This window comes from Salvelinus sp. IW2-2015, linkage group LG17 (assembly GCF_002910315.2).
Source record: "Salvelinus sp. IW2-2015 linkage group LG17, ASM291031v2, whole genome shotgun sequence".
Lineage (NCBI taxonomy): Eukaryota > Metazoa > Chordata > Actinopteri > Salmoniformes > Salmonidae > Salvelinus > Salvelinus sp. IW2-2015.
Window position 1 is genome coordinate 12044825 of NC_036857.1, and position 22992 is coordinate 12067816.

General features: G+C 43.4%; 1 pseudogene; it reads left to right on the plus strand.

Moving 5' to 3' along the window:
- The first annotated feature begins 11138 nt into the window (after positions 1–11138).
- On the plus strand, positions 11139–21113 carry LOC111977055 (rho-related GTP-binding protein Rho6-like; annotated as a pseudogene).
- Positions 21114–22992: the final 1879 nt, after the last annotated feature.

Consider the following 22992-nt stretch of genomic DNA (forward strand, 5'->3'; position numbering starts at 1 on the left):
GTTCTACTTGTATGCTCCCGGGCGAACCCCCCCCCCCCCCCGTCACGCCCACCCCCCCTTCCCCACCCCCCCAAAAAAAAAAGCACCATTCTGCACTAACTGTAATTTTTATTCAGACATTTGGAACAACACAAAACAACACAACACCCAACACTCCAAAAGATATCACAAAATACAAAATATCAGCATAATACAGACGTCTTTTAAGTTAGCCTACAGCATTGGAAATTCTTCTTACTGAGCTCAGGACCTAGATAATACAATCACACAAAACCTTTATGATGTCACCTCAATGAAAGTTAACTAAATCAATAATGTGCTAGTTAGGTTGTAATCGTTTTGCTGCAGGCTACACACATTATCAAGTAAGCTAGTTGGACAGAAAACAGAATATTGTCGCCCTATTGTAATAGCATAGCAAGCAACATAGCAACATAGGCTAACAAACATAAGTGTTATATAGCCTATTTCATTACATGCATATATATTATACTCATAAAGAGATGACATAGCTGCATACCTTCACTTTTGTACGTTTCTCCTCTTCGTCTTTCCTATTTTTCCTAAACTGGGCACCTGATGGCTTAGACCTTTTCTTATCCATTTGTGTTTGATTTGGCACTCGAGCATCAATTCATTACCCATCCTCCAACACTGTCAACAAGAGTCAAGACTAAACCAATTCACCTTGATGGTGTGCAGACTGGTTTTATATTATTCTTAACAATTTCGAACAAACCAGAAAAAAATGCAATATGTCTGTGAAACTATATATTCACAGTATTATGAATGAATTGTGGTTTATTTGGTAGCATTTCGTAGTGTGACTGATTTTACTAATTGCATATACGTACAAAGTTAGAGGTGCGCTATTTGATAAATTCCCGACTCCCCCTACCTCGGGCCTCCAATGGGACACCTGAGGTCAACCTACCCCCGACCCCCCTCCCCAACTTGTACTTCTGAGTGGGAGACCTTCCTAGCTCACAAACTAGAATCAGGGTGCCCACTCCGACAAGGTTAATTGACCACAGTCCCACAAGGTGACATGATATTATTGACGTAACGTGCAAATGAGCGATAGAAAACCGATCACGCTAATGTCACCATTCCTAAATCTGCCACTGATATAAGGTCAGTAGCATTGAAGGTCCCCATGAACACAGTGGCATCCATCATTCTTAAATTAAAAAAGTTTGGAACAACCAAGACTCTTCCTAGAGCTGGTGGCTGGCCAAACTGAGCAATCTGGGAGAAGGGCCTTGGTCAGGGAGGTGACCAAAACCCGATGGTCACTCTGACAGAGCTCCAGAGTTTGTCTGTGGAGAAGGGAGAACCTTCCAGAAGGACAACTATATCTGCAGCGCTCCACCAATCAAGCATTTATGGTAGAGTGGCAAGACTGTAACGTCAGGAGAATGATGGGTATGGGTCAGGCGCAGAGAGCAGAAGTTTCACGGGGAAAAAAACGCTTTAATGTCCACAGAAAACAGGAACAGGTACAAAAATGGGTGAAGCCAAAACACAGGCGCAAACACAACCCAAAGACCACTGTTACATAAACCGGACAGCGAAAACCCAAATCAACAATACACCTCCTACGTACAAAATACAACAAGCCCGCACAAAACACAAGGGGCTAAACGAACTTAAATAGTACCCACCCCAAAAACCCAACAAGGAACAGGTGAAACCAATTAGACAAAAACAAACGAAAAGGAAAAAGGGATCGATGGCAGCTAGTAGACCGCGACGACGACCGGCCGAGCGCCACCCGAACAGGAAGGGAGCCACCTTCGGTGATATCGTGACAAAGACGGAAACCACTCCTCAGTAAAAGGCACATGACAGCCCACTTGGAGTTTGCCAAAAAGGCACCTAAAGGAATCATCCTGATGAAAACCTGCTCCAGGGAGTTCGGGCCTCAGACTGGGGCGAAGGTTCACCTTCCAACAAGACAACAATCCTAAGCACACAGCCAACACAACGCAGGAGTGACTTTGGACAAGTCTCTGAATGTCCCTGAGTGGCCCAGCCAGAGCCCGGACTTGAACCCGATCCACACATCTCTGCAGAGACCTGAAAATAAGCTGTGCAGTGACGCTCCCCATCCAACCTGATCTGCAGAGAAGAATGGAAGAAACTCCCCAAATACAGGTGTGCCAAGCTTGTCGCATCATACCCAAGAAGACTTGAGGCTGTAATCGCTGCCAAAGGTGCTTCAACAAAGTACTGAGTAAAGGGTCTGAATAACTTATGGAAATGTAAATTTCATTATTTGAATTTTATATACATTTGCTAAATTTTCTAAAAAAACTGTTTTTGCTTTTCATTATTGGGTATTGTGTGGAGATTGATGAGGTTAAAAAAACGATGTAATCCATTTTAGAAAAAGTCTGTATGTAACAAATAGTGGATAAAGTGAAGGGCTCGAATACTTTCCGAATGCACTGTAAATCAGCACACTATAGCAACGAGGATGCCCTTGTGCTCATGACACTTTAACAGCAGCAAGAAGGGTCTTTAGAGCACCTTTAAAAAACACTTTTTAAAATTTAATATTAGGAAATTGTGGACTGTGTTAGAATAACACATCACAAACAATTTTCTGAAATTGTCTCTGTTTTGCTTTATACATTCTCATCATGTTGACTGTTTCCTTTAAACCTAGCTATAATGTCATGTACAGTAACACTGTAATGTCAACCTTACCTCTTTCTTCCATCTCTTCACACCTCTCTCTGTGTCAGTGGCTGTACAGGACGGTGTTGTTCAAATTTGTACATTTACATTTTTGTCACTTATTAGACGCTCTTATCCAGAGCGAGGTACAGTTAGTGCATTCATCTTTAGATCGCTAGGTGGACAACCAGGCTGGTGTAGCGAGTGTCACCAGTGTCAGCAGAATGTGTGACTGTCCGCTCTGGTAAGGCTCCAGGGCCCAGAGGTAATTATTGATCCAGAAACCTCATTCCACTTGGGATACAAACCCACAGTGGGCTCTCAGGCAGACTGCCACCATTTTAGAGACAGAAATAAAGATTAAAGGGGGAGGGAAAAGGGAAAGATGAAGAGAGAAGGAGGAAGGAATACCCCCTTAGAATTTGAAATGTTACAAGTAACTAGGTAAAGTAAGGATACACACTGACACATTGACTAGTGACACTTTCTCTCTTCTCCCCAATTAATTTCTGTCAGGTGGATTTACATAACACAATATGTAAATTGCATGCCAGAAAATCTATTTAAAATTGGCAATCCTGGAACATGCCATTATTCTGCATGTCTATTCTCCTCTTTCAAACTACCCTCTCACCAATGCTTTTCATTTCTCCATGCTCATGTCTTTGTCTCTCCTTCCTGACACTATCTCACAAATGCTTACACGTGCTCACAATGCACAGTCACGCATACACTCTTTCCCTCTCTCCTCAATGGGCTTGGTCATTTCTGTGTGTTTGTTTCGTAATGATGTGTTGCATAACCTAGTCTGTTCAGGCGTGATGTGGCGTAGATCTTCACTATCCTCCTCCTGGAGGGTTTTATTATTCATTGTCAGGGAAAATTTCTTCTTTCCTCTTTCCCATTAAACAGATTAGATATACCTATTCATTTTTTGCAGCCCGAGTGCTATACTTCTAATAATGTAGTAATAGTGGTGCACCTCTACGTAAGGCTTGCACAATGATGGTTTAATCAGTTTTGGTGGAGAGTGAAGGGTCTGCTATACACAGCAGTGACATGATCACCCACTGGATACCACTACTTATCAGGCCTCACTGTCGTGTGTGTGTGTGTGTGTGTGTGTGTGTGTGTGGTGTGTGTGTGTGTGTGTGTGTGGTGTGTGTGTGTGTGTGTGTGTGTGTGTGTGTGGTGTGTGTGTGTTGTGTGTGGTGTGTGTGTGTGTGTGTTGTGTGTGTGTGTGTGGTGTGTGTGTGGTGAGCCACACTTGTATACTCAAGAGCGAAACATGTATGGAATAAAGCAGGCAGTGCATTAAGAGAGATTAATATACAAGTAACGTAGTATGCGTAATACATCTTCCATGAAGTTGTATACTGTGAGCATCAAGATGCCAAAGTGGTAAACAAAGTTGTGGTTGTGTATCCACATGCTGCATCGCAAGAAAATGCTATTCCATCAGTCACTCAGTAGCTGGGCATGACCAATAAGCAACGAATAAATCACATCCAGCATGCCTTACAAGCCACGAAATTTGCATAATTAAACCAAGACGTGGTTGAGAGGGTTGCATTATGCAAATTAGTCAGGATTAAATGAGATTCCATACACAAATGTAATCATAAAAAGGAAATGTTTTGAAATGGCTACAGTTCATGGATAAAGCATTTAAAACATGTGATATTAATAAAACAACAAGTTTATTAAGCATGACATTAGCAAGTTTGTACGGGATCTCTCTCCATAATCACTCCATGTGGACCCATGTAACACTCTGAAGAAAAGGCATGAAAGAAACGGCATGTGATAGCTCGACTGGATGTTTTGTACAAGTTGTTATAACTTGCTGATTCTTCATACAGATTTCTATATACTCCCCTAATCATCTTAGTTTTCCTTCCTTTGTATTTGTCTTACTTAAAATAACAAATATCACCAGATTGGGTCTGCTGGATGGTTGGAATTTCTCCCTAAGGAGAGTGCCAAGTCTAGGACAAAAAGGCTTCTCAACAGTTTTTACTCCAAGCCATAGACTCTTGAACAGGTAATCAAATGTCTACCCAAGACTATTTGCATTGTGTGCCCCCCTCCAACCCCTATTTTTACGCTGCTGCTACTCTCTGTTTATCATATATGTATAGTCACTTTAACTATACATTCATGTACATACTACCTCAATGGGCCGACAACCAGGCTCCCGCACATGGCTAACCGGGCTATCTCATTGTGTCCCACCACCACCCGCCAACCCCTCTTTTACGCTACTGCTACTCTCTGTTCATCATATATGCATAGGCACTTTAACCATATCTACATGTACATACTACCTCAATCAGCCTGACTAACCGGTGTCTGTATGTAGCCCCGCGACTTTTATAGCCTCGCTACTGTATATAGCCTGTCTTTTTAACTGACACTTCCTTATATGGACAGGTGTGTGCCTTTCCAAATCATGTCCAATCAATTTAATTTACCACAGGTGGACTCACATCAAGTTGTAGAAATATCAAGGATGATCTAATGAAACTAGTTTGCACCTGAGCTCAATTTCGAGTCTCATAGCAAAGGGTCTGAATACTTATATAAATAAGCTATTTCTGTTTTTGAATTTTTTATAAATTTGCTATAATTTATAAAAACCTGTTTTCACTTTGTCATTATGTGGTATTGTGTGTAGGTTTATGAGGATTTGTTTTTATTTCATCCATTTTAGAAGAAGGCTGTAACGTAACAAAATGTGGAAAAAGTCAAGGGGTCAGAACACTTTTCGAATGCACTAGGACATTTAATGTCGTAACAGTACGTGGTTGTTTGTATGTCCATTCATGTTCTGTAAAACTCAGCACGCTCCACATCCTCCCCAAATGGCAGACATTCTAGAAGATTCTCTGGTGTTTCAGAGTGAGGAAGCCATATGTCTTCTATTTGGGCTTGGCAGTCAGTGCTCTGCTTGTCTGTGCCACTGTCACCACACGCTAACTCTTACGTAACATACGCTCGCTCACGGGCACACTACTGCGTATTGCCACAAAGACACACACACACACAAACATGTTTATCAACACACTGGTTGCACCTGTGCATTGCACACTCTGGCTCCAGCGGTTGATTATGCATTGCATTTTTCTCTGTGCATGTGCTAGGTTTCCTTCCAAATGCATATGTTACTTGATGAGAGGACATAAATGATAACTCCTGAGTGTAATTCTTCTTAATTTTTCAATCCTGTTCTAGATTTGGTGAAATATTTAAGTAGAGTTAGGTCCTTTTTACTCATACAAAGAGACAATTTAATCAGGTAATTTTTTTCATGCCTGTGAAGCCGTATAGGGAGGCAACAGTGTCAAAAGTTGAAAAGAAATATCTAAAGAAAGAGAAAGAAAGATTGAGTGAAAGTGAGAGACCAAGAGAGAGAGAGAGTATCAATGAAAGCTAGAACTGAAGCAGGTCAAGTAACATTGTTCTTTTAGTGGGTCTGATCTTTACCTACCCGTACACCCACTGTGCATATTTGAAAAAGCACACCTTATTCTAGACTACAAGCCCTATAGGGCTAAGTATAATGTTTTCAATTTTACAATACCATTTAAATTAATCTAAATGTACTGGGGGGAGGGTGTCATAAAATGCACCCTCCTCCCTAACATGAAAAAATATTTTCACTTAATAAATTGAACACCCCCCCCACTCATAGAATTATGTTTACGATCAAAAATAATAATAACTGTAGCGACCCTGTGTTTATAAACGTGGGTATCGTGGGTATTTTGCCACTTCAGCGTGCTTTTGTGGCACAGTCGATGCCATGCAGGGCTACGGGCCAGAAGATTGAGGGTTCGATGACCACTACAGACGAGCTCACTCTCCCTGCCTGTTTCATTGCACTACGATCACAGCTGGCTGCAGACAATGATCAGCTAGGGGAAATAAGATTTTCAACATTTTTATGCCATATTTATACTTATATAAAATATATGTAACGAGTTTTCCACCAAAAGGTTTCCGTGCCAATACACCACACAACCAATAAACAAAGCATACCGACTTTGGTTACTTCAATATCATGGTTTGCGTTTTAGTAGTGGTTTCTTTGCAGCAATTCGACCATGAAGGCCTGATTCACACAGTCTCTTCTGAACAGTTGTTGAGATGTGTCTGTTACTTGAACTCTATGAACAAAGTGTAGGGATTTCAGTGGAAGTCAGAAATACCCGTACACTTTGTTTTCCTGGAGCTAAGGTATTGGATTTATTGGAAATCATCCCCACCATCCTGCTCTGAAAACAGTTGTGGTGCATATGGGATCTAATTATATTATGTGTGTGAAATCTGTAAAGCTAAGAGACAATTTCTCACAACTCTTGGAGAATGCTCAGAAATTAGCAGGACATATAATTGTCTCGCCGTTGTGGAACTGTGGTGTTTTACCCATCTTTGGTCTCTTCACCAGTGTTTAATGCGTCTGACCAAGGACTTGGGCATGTCCTTCCTCGACAATTTTGACTCCTTCTGGAATAGGCCTGGCTACTTTGTGGAAGACGGAATTCACCTGGGTGAAAATGGCTCCCACCTGTTGTCATCAAACACTGGAAAGGTTATTGGTCAACTAAATTGATGTAAGGACAATACTAGCATTACATGTAAGACAGTTTTACCATCTCCTCTTTGGTCACTGTGAGAGTTCCACATGTTGTGTCTGAAAGTGGTGACATGCCTAATGGTGCTGACCGGAGAAATGTTACTGCTATTCCTACTCTGTTTAATTTCATAATCCAATAATCCAATGAGTCTCCTGTTGTTCTGAAATCTCAAAGTAATCTGACTTGTATTGAAACTCCGTGTGATTTTAAATGCAGAAAAGGTTTGACATTTTTACATCTTAATATTCATAGTTGTCATGCCCTGACCATAGATAGCCTGTTATTCTCTATGTTGGTTATGGTCGGTGTGTGACTAGGGTGGGTCATCTAGGTAATTATATATCTATGTTGGCCTGGTATGATTTCCAATCAGAGGCAGCTGTTTATCGTTGTCTCTGATTGGGGATCATATTTAGGCAGCCATTTCCCCTTTGTKCTTTGTGGGATCTTGTCTAGGTATARTTGCCTGTKAGYACTACTCTGAGCTTCACGTTTCGTTTGTTCGCTTTATTGTCTTTTTTGGGGGGGAGGCACACGGGTTGGTCGGCGAAGCCGAGGGGCGAGTCTGAGAGCGAAGAGGAATATTGGGATAGACTGAGCGAGGAGTTTTTGTTATTTGAGTTTTCTCTTCCTAATAAAAAGGATGGAAACATACCACGCTGCATTTTGGTCCACTCCTTATGACGATTGTGACAATAGTTTATTACCTTAAATGGATCATGTCAAGATCTGGGTCTCTCAGGCAGACCCTGATATTTTTATTGTATCTGAAACCTGGTTAACTGATAAAACCCTTGATTCTGAGGTTGCTATGGATGGTTACAATGTGTTTAGGGCTCAATGCCACAGAGCAGCAGCAGTAGTAGCAGGGGTGTGAGAAGAAGGGGTTAATTAAAGAGCTGCAGACTCATTCCTTGACACATCACTCGCAAAGGCATTGCAAATGATTGAAGACATATCTCTGGAGAACGTCATGCACCAAGTCACCAGCCTGTCCCAGAGGTAAATAAAAATTATTTCAGACTTTATACTCTGATCCCCTCCCTCTCTTCTGTTGTCATTTTTCCTCCTCTCCTCACCATACACACTGCTCTCCAGAGACTCCTAATTTCATACCTCTTCTCATCCTCTCCACAGGGTCCTGGCACCTATTGCTGATTTCAGGATGAACTCTCGCCAAAACTCCGGGAGGAATTTGATCACCAACTCAATGAGTTTGTGCATGACTTCAAGAAGAGGACATGGACCAAATGACTGGGACCACAGTGAAATGAACAACTTGTTCTGTTATTGTGCAGACATCTCAGGAGTCAGACACTAGACACTTTCATTTTATTCCATAGACACTTTTGTTATCTACATGTCTGTTCATAACAGACACTGTTTTACTATTGTTCCAAAATATTTATATTCAGAAGCATTTGTAACTACACTGACACATTTTATTCCATAGACGCTTGTTTACAAGTCTGTTCTCGGCAATTGCTTTTGTATTTTGGTTTACTTTCAGAATCAAGAATAAAGGTTTATTAATGTGCTGAAAAAGCTCTGTTGGCATATATTTGAGGTGTTTCAATGCATTCTGTATGACAATTAAGTGCTGACAATGTACAGAAGAGCTGTGTGATACATACTTACAGGTTTTCTTCTCCTTGTGTTGTAGATCAATCTAATCTACATTACTGCACACTGAGACGTCCCAGAATCAGGTTTCATTTTATTAACAAGAGTCTGTGCGTCCAAGAATCCTCATCCTTGCAGCCATGATGCCGAATGCATTCTCTGACTCTCTGACAATGAGAGTGGTGGTAGTTCCAGGTAAGCCCAGGTTTATTGACATGGACAGCTGTGAATAAGAGGTAACAAGAATATATGCCACATATATATTTGGTAAACAAAAAAAACACCATACCATTTTCTAGGAACCATATTCCAAAAGCCTTGATAAAATGGGACTTCTGGTATAGAGGTGCACACATGTACAGTATGCAGTAACAGGGGAAATTAGAAACAGACAGAGTGAAATTGATTCCAACATTCTATTATCAACATACCTGCATAAGGGTGCATGAGGTTCTCATGTAGGGGGAAAGCTGCATTTCCCATACTTGAGTAAAAGAAAATGACTCAAGTAAAACTGAAAGTCACCCAGTAAAATACTACTTGAGAAAAGTATAAAAGTATTTGGTTTTAAATATACTTAAGTATCAAAAGTAAAAGTATAAATCATTTTAATTCCTTATATTAAGCAAACCAGACGACACAATTTTCTTGTTTTTTTCATTTACGGATAGCCAGGGGCTACATCATTTACGGATAGCCAGGGGCTACATCATTTACGGATAGCCAGGGGCTACATCATTTACGGATAGCCAGGGGCTACATCATTTACGGATAGCCAGGGGCTACATCATTTACGGATAGCCAGGGGCTACATCATTTACGGATAGCCAGGGGCTACATCATTTACGGATAGCCAGGGGCTACATCATTTACGGATAGCCAGGGGCTACATCATTTACGGATAGCCAGGGGCTACATCATTTACGGATAGCCAGGGGCTACATCATTTACGGATAGCCAGGGGCTACATCATTTACGGATAGCCAGGGGCTACATCATTTACGGATAGCCAGGGGCTACATCATTTACGGATAGCCAGGGGCTACATCATTTACGGATAGCCAGGGGCTACATCATTTACGGATAGCCAGGGGCTACATCATTTACAAACGAAACATTTGTGTTTATTGAGTCTGCCAGATCACAGGCAGTAGGGATGACCAGGGATGTTCTCTTGATAAGTGTGTGAATTACACAATTTTCCTGTCCTGCTAAGCATTCAAAATGTAACAAGTACTTTTGGGTGTCAAGGAAAATGTAAGGAGTAAAAAGTACATTATTTTCTTTAGGAATGTAGTGGAGTAAAAGTAAAAGTTGTCAAAAATATAAATAGTAAAGTAAAGTACAGATACCCCAAAAAACTACTTAATTAGTACTTTCAAGTATTTTTACTTAAGTACTTTACACCACTGCGTACAGAAGGAGGCTAATTCGTTTATTTTCGATCAGAATATTTTGTATAAAGTTAAGCATTATATTGTTTGATTATAGGAGTAACTCTGGTAAGCCTGAAACAGACTTCTCGCCTCAAGTTCAACTGTCGGAGTCAGTTGGAGGGCCGGGGTGCACTGTCTTCATGTCATAGGCCTGCAGTAACTAAAGCTTAATAATAGCCACACCATACCAAACCTTCACAAACATTTCTAAACTTTATCAGGGTAATATCAAAAGTAAGTCAAGCCATTGTTTATAGGGAAACTAAGAGCAGAAGAGTGAAAATAAACCAGGAAAAAAACGCACTACCCTCCTCTGTGCCCAATAAATAAAACACACAACCCTCCCCACTCACTGCTTCTCTGTCCAACAGGCGAAGAGAGAGAGAGAGACATTTGATTGACCTAGTAGGCATTGACTGACATTACTTTGATATTGGAAGGATTAATGCATTAAATGTAGCCATAAATATAATTCTAATGAATAATTATAAAATTGCTGTTGTGATCATTCATTAGGCCTACTCCATGATGACAAACATTTAACAATATAACATTAAATAACCAGTAGCCATTTTCCCTCCTCTCTCTAATATCACACAAAGCGTATCATCCACTAGACATGGATAGACTATGTAGGTCATTTCGCCCTTTAGAACTGTTGGCTACGTAAACCTTGTATATTTCGTCCAAAGCGCGTGCCGCGCAACCATCAGCAGAAGGCTCATTGGCTGTCGCGACAATATAAAGTTCCGCAGTGTTATATCTCATCAATACCACTAGCAGCAAGCTTCAGTGCAGGAGGAGAGCATCACGACGCAACGCACTGATAACTAACAGAGGATTTACAAAGGAGTTGTTTTTGTTTCACATATACATTTATTGTATTCATCAAGAAAATATTTTTCACAATGAAGGAAAGGAGACTTACCCAGCCTATGGTGGCGAGATGTAAACTGGTGTTGGTTGGGGATGTTCAATGCGGAAAAACTGCAATGTTGCAAGTCCTGGCCAAGGATTCCTATCCTGAGGTATGCGATTTCTAACGGGCACATTTGATTGGATTACAGTCAAAAACTAAAGGTATAGGCCTACTGGAATAGTCAACATACATAGGCTATAAAGAGGTGATAATTATATGATAATAACAAAGAGAATGTGTCAAGTTAATATTTTCACTAATAACTGCATTGCTAGATTGTGTTAGATTTATGATAGAGTTTTAAGACATAGATTATTTATTGCTTAATTCTTATATGATACTTTATCCCAAGATAAGTATTAACTTCCTAACTGTATAATTGATAGGAAACAATTATTTCCTATTTCTTAAAATATTAAAATACCTCTTAAAATTATTTGGATTATTTTTCTGTTAACATGGAGTTGGCATTTGTTTTGAAATGATCAGATGCCTTATTTGGTCAGACAGACAGTAGGCAGTGGCACAGTAGCCACAAACTGGGATGATCATTATATGTAAAACTAACACAATTTACACTGTATGTAAATGTAGGACTGAGGATTACAAGGGTCACCATTTCACAGGTTGACTGTATTCTAATTTCTAAATCCTACATTTACATAGTGTAATTCCCATTAGTAGTACTAATGAACCCATTCCTTTCTGCATCCACAGACATATGTTCCAACAGTATTTGAGAACTACACAGCATGTCTGGAGCTGGAGGACCAGCGCGTAGAGCTCAGTCTCTGGGACACGTCAGGTGAGCATTACACTCTGCACTCTCCCTGCATACATCCAACATACCCTTACAGTAGCACTTTATTTAAAGCATTACTTAAGGTATTTAAGCATGTATAAGCCTTTATAATGTATTATAAAAAGGGATATAATGTGTCATGTCTCTCTATACAAGGTGCTCTACCTGCAGATATAGTGGAGGGGGTTTATCATGCGTGAAATGTTCCTCCAACTTGTTCTCAGGCCGCTACCTTGAAATTCCTTTCTCTTGAACAAGAGAGAGTCCAAAAGCATTCCATTTTAATGTGTCTTTACATTCAAGTTCTCAGAGGAATTGTACTGCAAAACCTGACTTACATTTCCTTGCACACCCGCTCTGAAAACAATGCAATCTGTGAACAACAGTAGATTTATTGGCTAATTTCTCACTGTCTTATTAAGCATCATAGTGTATACTGTATTGTTGTAATTATTTCCCTTTAAGACAGCGATCTGTTGATCCTCTAACACAGCACCATTGTGTTGCTACTTATCACAGGTAGTGCTGTGGTAGGCTACTGAGCTTTGAGAAGTTAGAGTGGAGGAAGGGCTTTTTCCCAGACAGCGTTGACACAACATTTGAAAGCAAATTACCATTTGTGTGCACGTTCTCTGTTTCTGTCTCCTCTCCCTTTGATTTATGTTTACATCGAATAATCAGGAGACATACTGTAGATATATCCCTCTCTCCACCTACCCCTTTACTAGAGGAATGTAATAAGTTGTCGGCTCTACATCATATTTGACACACAAAATACACACACACACACACACACACACACACACACACACACACACACACACACACACACACCACACACCACACACACACACACACACACACACACACACACACACACACACACACAACCTACTGACACGGTGGTACCCTTCAACATCTTGAAATTATGTAAACAGAACCAATAGATCAATACAACACAACCAGTTCATTGTGGTTGTGGTGCTATCATTACAGAACATCTAGCCTGGGGCTTTCTGATTGGGCTGGAAGGAGTTCAGTTGTGCCAGTTGACCTCCAGAGGGGTGGTTTCATTGGCCAGGGGGTTGCCTCCGCATGAGCGGGGGTGTGTTTGTGTGTGTGTGTGTGTGTGTGTGTGTTTCAGAGAGCAGAAGGCACATATAAAAAGGAGTGAACTATATTGCCGACATCTCATCACAGCCTCATAGTGTATTCAGGCCAAAAATCATTATGTAACAGAAAACACAACATTTCTTTTTGTTGCTTTGTCTGTTTACCTTCAACAGAAATTGACCAATCTGGACTCTACCCCACATTTACATTTTCACACCTCGTTTTAACCTCTCCCCAGCTCTTTCCACCTTTCTTTTTTTCACTGTTTCATGCCATCAAAAGTGCCTCTATAGTCTAAACACTGAGATCTCTATCTGTGGTTAAAAATGTAATCTCTTGTTGGTGTGGTGAGAGGACAGACATCCACAGAGAACTTCCTGTACAACAGAGGGGACCACACATATCGCTGTGATGTTAAGTAAGCACTAATTTCATGTAAACATTAACATACGTTATGCTTTGGTGTGTAGGCATGCATGCACACACATACGCACACCAGTGGAGGCTCCTCAGAGGAGGAAGGGGAATTTCAGAAAAATGTAAAGTGAAACATAAAAAAAGTTTGCCTTTTTAGATAAAACTGTACAAAATATATTAATGTCACCAAATAATTAATTAAAACACATTGTTTTGCAATGAAGGTCTATAGTTGCCTCAACAGCACTCACTGGGGTAGCACCATGGTGCAGCCAGAGGACAACTAGTTTCCGTCCTCTTCTGGGTACATTGACTAGGAGGCTCATGGTTCTCACCCCCTTCCATAGACTTTCACAATAATTAAAACAACTTCCGGAGAACATCCTCCAACCTATCAGAGCTCTTGCAGCATGAACTGACATGTTGTCCACCCAATCAAAGGATCAGATAATTAATCTAGTACAGAAAGCATAAGCTACAGCTAGCTAGCACTGCAGTGCATAAAGTGTGGTGAGTAGTTGACTCAAAGAGAGAGAAAGACAATGGTTTAACAGTTTTGAACAAATTAATTTTCTTTAAAAAATGAAGGAGAAGCGAGAGAGAGCAAGCTATATTTTTTGTATTTTTTTCCCTTCCACTTACTTTGCTAACGAATGCAGCTAGCTAGTTTAACCTACTCAAACACCCGGCTCAAACAGAGAGCGATGCTACATTAGCTAGCTGGCCTTGGCTATCCAACACTGGAACTCTTCCAATTCAAGGTAATTTATTGCCACCGGGGCCCGCCGGTCTAACTGCTAAACTGCTTGCTGTACACTGTACTACACGATTGTAGAGCGTTTACTAACGTGTTACTTCTAGTAGCTATGTTGACTATGACGTTAGCTAATATGGTGATGATGATGTAGGCTGTGTGTAGCGGTTAGCGGTTATGGTATGAATATTTTGCTTGGAAACGTTTTTTCGCCTGGTCACAGACAGCTATTGTGTTGTGCAATGAATTCCACAAGTGAAGGGAAAAGGTGATAGGAGGACAGCGTATATGCGAGAACTAAATATACAACTAACAAAGTGAGCATGCTGTTTGTATGTGGCTGCTATGAAAGTGAACTTTGTTTGCAGGGGATTAGGGGTGTGGTCATTCCGCCGATTTTGTTGAAAAATGTTTCTTAAACGGAAGCAAACGGAACGAAACAGAGATAAACATACCTTAGATGGTCGAATAGAAACTCTCGTTTGCAACTGTTGGACTAATGATTACACCCCAGATCAGCTAGATGCAGGCAAGAGTGTGCAATGCACTATTGGGTGTGTCACTGTCTGTCACCTTGATTACTAACATTTTTCTCTTGACCTGTGCACCTACGTTGTAAACTTTCATTCATAGGCTAGGTGGTAGCAACCTCATGATGGGTATAGGGGAAATGTGAGTATCATGTAGTAGCCTAAACCTATCGATCTTACTGTAACGATGTGCGCTGAGAGTCGGGAAGCAAGTTCAGGGAGTGATTGTTTTAATAAATAAACGCAACATAATACAAAACAAGAAACACGAACAACGCACAGACATGACACTGAAACAGAAACAATAACGCCTGGGGAAGGAACCAAAGGGAGTGACATAAATAGGAAAGGTAATCAGGGAAGTGATGGAGTCCAGGTGAGTCTGATGACGCAGGTGCGCATAACGATAGTGACAGGTGTGCGCCTTAATGAGCAGCCTGGTGACCTAGAGGTCAGAGAGGGAGCACACGTGACAGTTACATTGAACTGGGTGAATGGAATATGAATGACAGTCATCCAATGTGCTGTAATAGAAATAAGGCCATGCTCATAAATGTTTTTGCGTCCTCCCTCATCTTAAACGGCAGCGACTGCCACTGATGCACACACACACATGCACACACACATGCACACACAACCAGATTTTCTAAGCAATAGTCTTCAATTTATAACATGAGAAGCATTGACTTTTTAGTTTAGGTGTCATTGTTATGCATCACATAGAACACACCCTAAACACATAAATCAATGATTCTCCCCTGATACAGAGATCTTTGTTACATCGCTCTGATTTAAAGTGGGATTTCTGCACAAACAAGAGTTCAATATAAACTGTTTACGAAACACAGGGGTGTGACTGGGATAGAGTTGTGTACTGTGTCTCTCTCTTACTCTTTCTGTATGTCTGTGTTTGTGTATGTTTGTCTGTTTGTGTGTTAATGGGATTTATTGGAGAAATCTTCTACTAAGTGGGAAGGCGCAGGGCTTTATTGGAGAAACTGTACTGTAGATCTGAGTGTGAGGGAGGAAGAACATTTGAGTGTACAGTGTACAGTGTGTGTGTGGGGGGGGGAGGGGTATAATAGAGTATTGGATTCAAGCATTGTTGACCAAGGCTTTTACCGTAGTTACCAGGGGGAGTGAATGGTGTCCTGTGCTGCAACAAATCATTCTTAATGGAACTAATGGAGTTTCTTATTCACTTGGTACTACGCTCTCCGTAGCCGATGTGAGTAAGACCTTTAAGCAGGTTAACATTTATAAGGCCGCAGGGCTAGACGAATTACGAGGACGCTAACTCAGATCATGCGCTGACCAGCTGGCAAGTTTCTTCACTGGCATTTTCAACCTCTCTCTGACCCAGTCTTTAATACCTACATGTTTCAAGCAGACCACCATACTTCCTGTGCCCAAGAATGCCAAGGTAACCTGTCTAAATTACTATCGCCCCATAGCACTCACATCTGTAGCCATGAAATTCTTTGAAAGACTGGTCATGGTTCACATCAACACCATCATCCCAGACACCCTGGACCCATTCCAATTCGCATACCACTCCAACCAATCCACAGATGATGCAATCTCTATTGCACTCCACACTGGCCTTTCCCACTTGGACAAAAGGAACACCTATGTGAGAATGTTGTTCATTGACTACAGCTCAGAGTTCAACACCATAGTGCCCTCCAAGCTCATCACTAAGCTAAGGTCCCTGGGACTAAACACCTCCCTCTGCAACTGGATCCTGGACTTCATGACGGGCCACCCCAGGTGGTGAGGGTAGGCAACAACACATCTGCCACGCTGACCCTCAACACTAAGGATCTATCATGGTCCAAACACACCAACACAGCTGTGAAGAGGGACAACATTGCCTCTTCCTCTTCAGGAGGCTGAAAAGATTTGGGCCCACAGATCCTCAAAAGGTTATACAGCTGCACCATCGAGAGCATCTTGACTAGCTGAATCATCGCTTGGTATGGCAACTGCTTGGAAAACCGACTGCAAGGTGCTACAGAGGGTAGTGCGTACGGGGCCGAGCTCCCTGCCATCAAGGACTTGTATAATAGGCGGTGTCAAAGGAAGGCCCAAAAAATTGTCAAAGACTCCAGCCATCCAAGCCACAGACTGCTCTCTCTGCTACCACACGACAAGCGGTACCAATGCATCAAGTCTGGAATCAACAGGACCCTGAACAGCTTCTATCCCCAAGTCATAAGACTTTTTAACAAAACTCCTAAAAAGCTAATCAAATGGCTACCCGGACTAATTGACCCTTTTTTGCACTGACTATATGCACAAACACTGGACTCTACCCAGACACTCACACATACTTGACACCCCAACACACACACTTTCACTCTCACCACATACGCTGCTGCTGCTGTCTATTATCTAATCCTCTTGCCTAGTCACTTTACCTCTATCTATAAGTACACTACACAGCTACCCCAATTATTTTGTACCCCTGCACATCGACATCGGTACTGGTACTCCTTGTATATAGCCATTATTTTTACTTGTTAAATGTATTTGTTTTTCACTGTGTATTTACGAAGCATGTGACAAATAAAATGTGATTTGATGTACTGTCCTATTGAAAGCTGTAACGTCAGATTTCCTCCTCTTCGTCTGAAGAGGAGGTGTAGGGATCGGACCAAGACGCAGAGTGGAAAGTGTCCATAATTTATTATAAAATAAACTGAACACTACAATGAAACAAATTAACAAATAGAATCCAACCGAAAACAGTCCCGTGTGGCACGAATACTAACACGAAAGACAAACACCCACAAACACACACGTGAACCCCGGCTGCCTAAGTATGATTCTCAATCAGGGACAACGATTGACAGCTGCCTCTGATTGAGAATCATACCAGGCCGAACACACAAAACCCAAATAGAAAAAACAATAGAACCACCAACTCACGACTACCATAATAAATAAATAAAAAAGAGAAACAGGTCAGGAACGTGACATAACCCCCTCAAGGTGCGAACTCGGGCGCACACCTAAACTCTAGGGGAGGGTCTGGGTGGGCGTCTGTCGCGGTGGCGGCTCTGGCGCGGACGTGGACCCACCTTAACAATGTCTTTGTCGCTCCTTACTGCCCGTGGTCCTCCTAACAACACCTCATGTCAATCCATATACAAAGGGCAGCACGCTGAGGGGCAGACCGGGAGAGGGGAGCACCGGACTGAGGGGCAGATCTGGCTGGCTGGCTCTGGCGGATCCTGGCTGGCTGGCTCTGGCGGATCCTGGCTGGCTGGCTAGGCGGATCTGGCTGGCTGGTCGGGGATTGGCTGGACAGTTCTGGGCTGGACAGTTTGGCTGGTCTGGCTGGCTGGCTCTGGCGGATCCTGGCTGGCCGGCTCTGGCGGATCTGGTGGCCGGCTGGGGGATCCTGGTGGCGCGGCTCTGGCTGGTCTGGCTGGACGCTCTGGTGCTGGTGGATCTGGCGGACGGCTTGGCGGTCTGGCGGATCCTGGCTGGGACGCTGGGGATCCTGTGGCTGACGGCACTGGCTGCTCTGGCCGGCTTGCCGGCACTGGGCTGCTCTGTCGCGGCGGACTGGTGTCTGTTGGTGGAAGGCACTGGCTGCTCCTGTCTGGCGGACGGCACTGGCTGCTCTGTTGGCGGACGGACTGGGCGCTCTGTTGGCGACGGCTCCTGGCTGCTTGTCTGGGGAGGGTCTGGTGTCTGTCTGGCGACGGTCTGGCTGCTTCACCCAGACGGGCACTCTGACGGTCGGTACAGACGGGCAGCTCTGACGTCGGGACAGACGGGCAGCTCTGAGGCTCGGGACAGACGGGCAGCTCTGACGGTCGGGACAGACGGACAGCTTTGACGGCTCGGGACGACGGGCAGCTCTGACGGCTGGGACGACGGGCAGCTTGAAGGCGGGCGGCAGGCAGCTCAGACAGCGCTGGGCAGGCAGGAGTTCAGACTCTGGCTGCGCTGTAGAGGAGGAAGGCTCTGCAGCGCTGGACAGTTGGGAGCAACTGGAGAGAGAAACGGAGAGAGCCTGGTGCGGGGGTGCCACCGGAGGACTGGTACGTGGAGGTGGCAGGAATTACCGGACCGTCAAGGAGGAACGCACTCTTGAGCACCGAGCCTGCCCAACCTTACCAGGTTGATGGTCCCCGTAGCCTGCCAGTGCGGCGAGGTGAATAGCCCGACATGGCTATGCTGGCGAACCGGGGACACCATTTGTAAGGCTGGTGCCATGTAGCCTGGAGGCCAGATGCGTTGGGCCGGCTTCGACACCCGGCTCGATGCCCAACCTAGCCCTACCAGTGGGCAAGGTGGAATAGCCCACTGGGCTAAGCACGCGTACTGGGGACACCGTGCGCTCCACGCATAACACGGTGTTTGACAGATCGAACGCCCTCTCACTCCACGGTAAGCAGGGGGAGTTGGCTCAGGTCTCCTACCCGGCTTTGCCACACTCCGCGTGTGCCCCCACCAATACATTTTTGGGTCTGTCTCGGGCTCCCAACCGCGTCGCCGCGCTGCCTCTCATACCAGCGCCTCTCTGCCTTGCTGCTCCAACTCTGCCTTGGGACGGCGATATTCCCTGGCTGAGCCAGGGTTTTGCCTTCAAGGATCTCTTCCCAGTCCAGGAGTCCTGGTGTTTTGGCCGCTGCTGCTGCTGTGTTGCTGCTTTTCCATCGCTTGGTCCTTTGGTGGTGGGTGTTTTGTAACGTCAGATTTCTCTCTTCGTCTGAAGAGGAGGTGTAGGGATCGGACAGCAGGCAGAGTGGAAATGTGCATAATTTATTATAATAAACTGAACACTACAATGAAACAAATTAACAAATAGAATCCAACGAAAACAGTCCGTGTGGCACGAATACTAACACGAAAGACAAACACCACAACACACACGTGAACCCCGGCTGCCTAAGTATGATTCTCAATCAGGGACAACGATTGACAGCTGCCTCTGATTGAGAATCATACCAGCCGAACACACAAAACCCAACATAGAACACCACATAGACAACACCAACTCACGCCCTGACCATACTAAATAAATACAAAACAAGAGAAAACAGGTCAGGAACGTGACAAAAGCCCTGTGACTGACCCCAGCGATCTGTTTGACCTATAGGCTCTCCGTACTATGATAACGTCCGACCCCTGTGCTACAGCGACTCAGACGCTGTGCTCCTCTGTTACGACATCAGCCGACCAGACTCAATTGATGGTGCACTGAAAAGGTAAGGCCATTGTCATTGTGATCATCATCATTGCTGTTGTCAATTTTCTTCTTTCCTCATCTTTGCCATCATCATAATCATCATGCACTTTACATCTGTGGTGATGATAAATTATACAACCTCATGACAGCCATATGTCCATTTCGTTGCAGTGGAAGACAGAGATCCTGGATTTCTGCCCAGCACACGCTCCTGATAGGCTGTAAAACAGACCTGCGCACAGACGTGTGTACGCTCATGGAGCTGTCCAATCAGAAGCAGACACCCATCTCACATGAGCAGGTGAGTCTTACATTTTGCTCTCTTCTCTCTTTCTCTCTCTCTCTCTCTCTCTCTCTCTCTCTCTTCTGTCTCTCTTCTCTTCTCTCTTTGCTCTCATATACATACAATCTCTCTCTTTCTCTCTCTTTGGTGTCTCGCTTCCTCCATCTCACTCCTGTTTTTTCCCCTTCTTGTTGCAGGGTTCCTCCATGGCCAAGCAGCTAGGTGCGGAGGCCTACTTGGAGTGTTCGGCCTTCACTCAGAGAAGAGCATCCACAGTGTTGTTCCGTACTTCAGCCCTGGCCTGACATCAGCAAGCTACAGCCCTCCACCAAGACCAGCCCTGCCCACGCCTCTCCAAGAGACTCCTTTTCCTGCCCAGCAAGTCTGACCTCTCCTCCACCTTCGGCAAGGACAAGGCAAAGGGCTGCTCCATCATGTGAGGGAGGGGGAAGAACCCAGACTGGGGTGGCCAGAGATCACTCCATTGAACAGTCCAGCGGGCAAAAGGGGGTGCAAGGTGGTAGAGGGCAAGGGAATTGGAAGTAAGGGGAGGGAAGGGGTTTCTTTAGAACCCCTCTGGCCTCCCCCAATGTCCTCCCAGTCCCACCCACTGACGCCCCACTTTAAAAAAAACATGGTTTACTCTGTATAGGATATATGGTCCTCTTCATGATCACCCCCACAACACAACACACCCACACACACACACACACAACACACACAACACACACAAACACACACAACACACACAACACACACAGACCTAAAACTGCGGGGCGGCAGGTAGCCGAATCCCTGAGCTGACAAGGTAAAAATCTGCAAGGCAGTTAACCCCCTGTTCCTCGGGCGCTGAAGAAGTGGATGTCGATTATGAAAGCCCCCCACACCTCTCTGATTCAGAGACTGAAAAATAAGTCTCCTTCATGTTCCACAATTGGTCACCTGAGATGACTCTCTGGAGTTGTCCTTCTTGTAGTGTGGCTGGCCATTATTGATGAGAGTACAGGATCAAGGCCTTTACAAAGATGGGTCTCTCATCCATACTTAGTGGAGAGTGTAAGACATGCAGATGTGGTAAAGGGTCTGGGAGGGTAGTGAGGGTTGGGTGTGGGTAGGATGGGTGAATTTGAGCCGAAACAACTAACAGGCTGGTCCTGTCCGAAGTAAGTTATTTTTCAATTTGTTTTGCGTTGAAATCTTTTAAGTATAAGGTGATTTATATTTTTCAGTTTTCTTCAAATTTGTAATCTGCTTTCTGCCCAGTCCTTTTTAATTGTAGTTGCTTTTTTTGTCATTGTTCTTGTACTCACTGAAGTCATCTTGTATTAGGAGCTGTCTACGACCCGGCTAATAGAGGACTTCATGATTTGCACAGACAGGGGCTCTGAGTTGTTTGGACTTACAAAACACTGGAATTTAAGGTGTTGCTTAGCAACTGTGTGAGCAGGGGGAAAAGTCAGCAGAATTGTGATGATGGGTGCAGTTTCTGGCTCTGGGAGAAAAGAAAGAGGGCTCTCCAACTGTGCGTCTCACCTTTCATTTGTAGCATGAGACCACTGCTGGACATTTCAGTTAGTAGTGCACTGCTGAAAAACATCTGAAAAATATCTGAAAAACTCATTTGAAGCCTCCGAACTCAGTGGCAGCTCAGTGGCTTGTGTCAGAACAAAAAAAGCAATTTGAGTACCTTTTATAACCTGAGTTCCCAGCAGTGAGTGAATAAGCTCCAAATCTGCCTGGAGTGACTGAAACACTGTTCAGAAAAAAGTCAATTTGACTGGATATACAGCCGTCATGTTTCTGCTCCCACTCCTTTGCTAAGAACAGACCATGTCTGGTTGTACATATCCTGCTTTATATGCCATTTGTAAAGCTCCAAAAAGAATGTTGTTGGAACAAAACACAGTGTTTGTGTTAAGTAAAATGGCTTCAACTTAATTCATTAATTAAATACTGTGTTGCTCAATGTTGTCGTTTTATTTTTGACTGTACATTTTTGGGGGGATTCTTAATTTGAATGGACACAGAATTTTTTTTCTGTCCATACGTTTTCTCTTTGGTTCTGAATAAAGCTCGACTTTGTTCATCATATTCTCAGATGTCTGAGTTTTTGTGGAGTACAGGTTTGGTGGGCCATAAGGGGAAAAGCAACATCTATAAGTTGTGAATGTTTATGAGGCATTAACATATGAAGGTGACTTAAAGTGTTATCAACATACAGTATGAAACTTAAACAGATGGCTTCACCCTCAATAGCACAACCACACTCCCTGTGATGAGTGACACTCTAGGGCCCTAGCAGCACTACCAACTCATCAAGCTCTTATCTAACTTCTGTAGAGGAGTCGTTGGGTGAAATATCCTCCTTTAACTAAGCATTATGATGAGTACTGTACATACTTGGTAGTTTGAAGTTATTGAAAATGTTGCAGTAAAACGTGAGCCATATAGAATAACTTGAGCGTTAAGAGCCATTCACAGATATAGATTACCTCTTACCTTTGGACAGACTGAGATATTGATAATGGGTTTTACACACGTACTAGAACAAGACAGATCAGTCTAATGGTACCAGAGCATAAGTGAT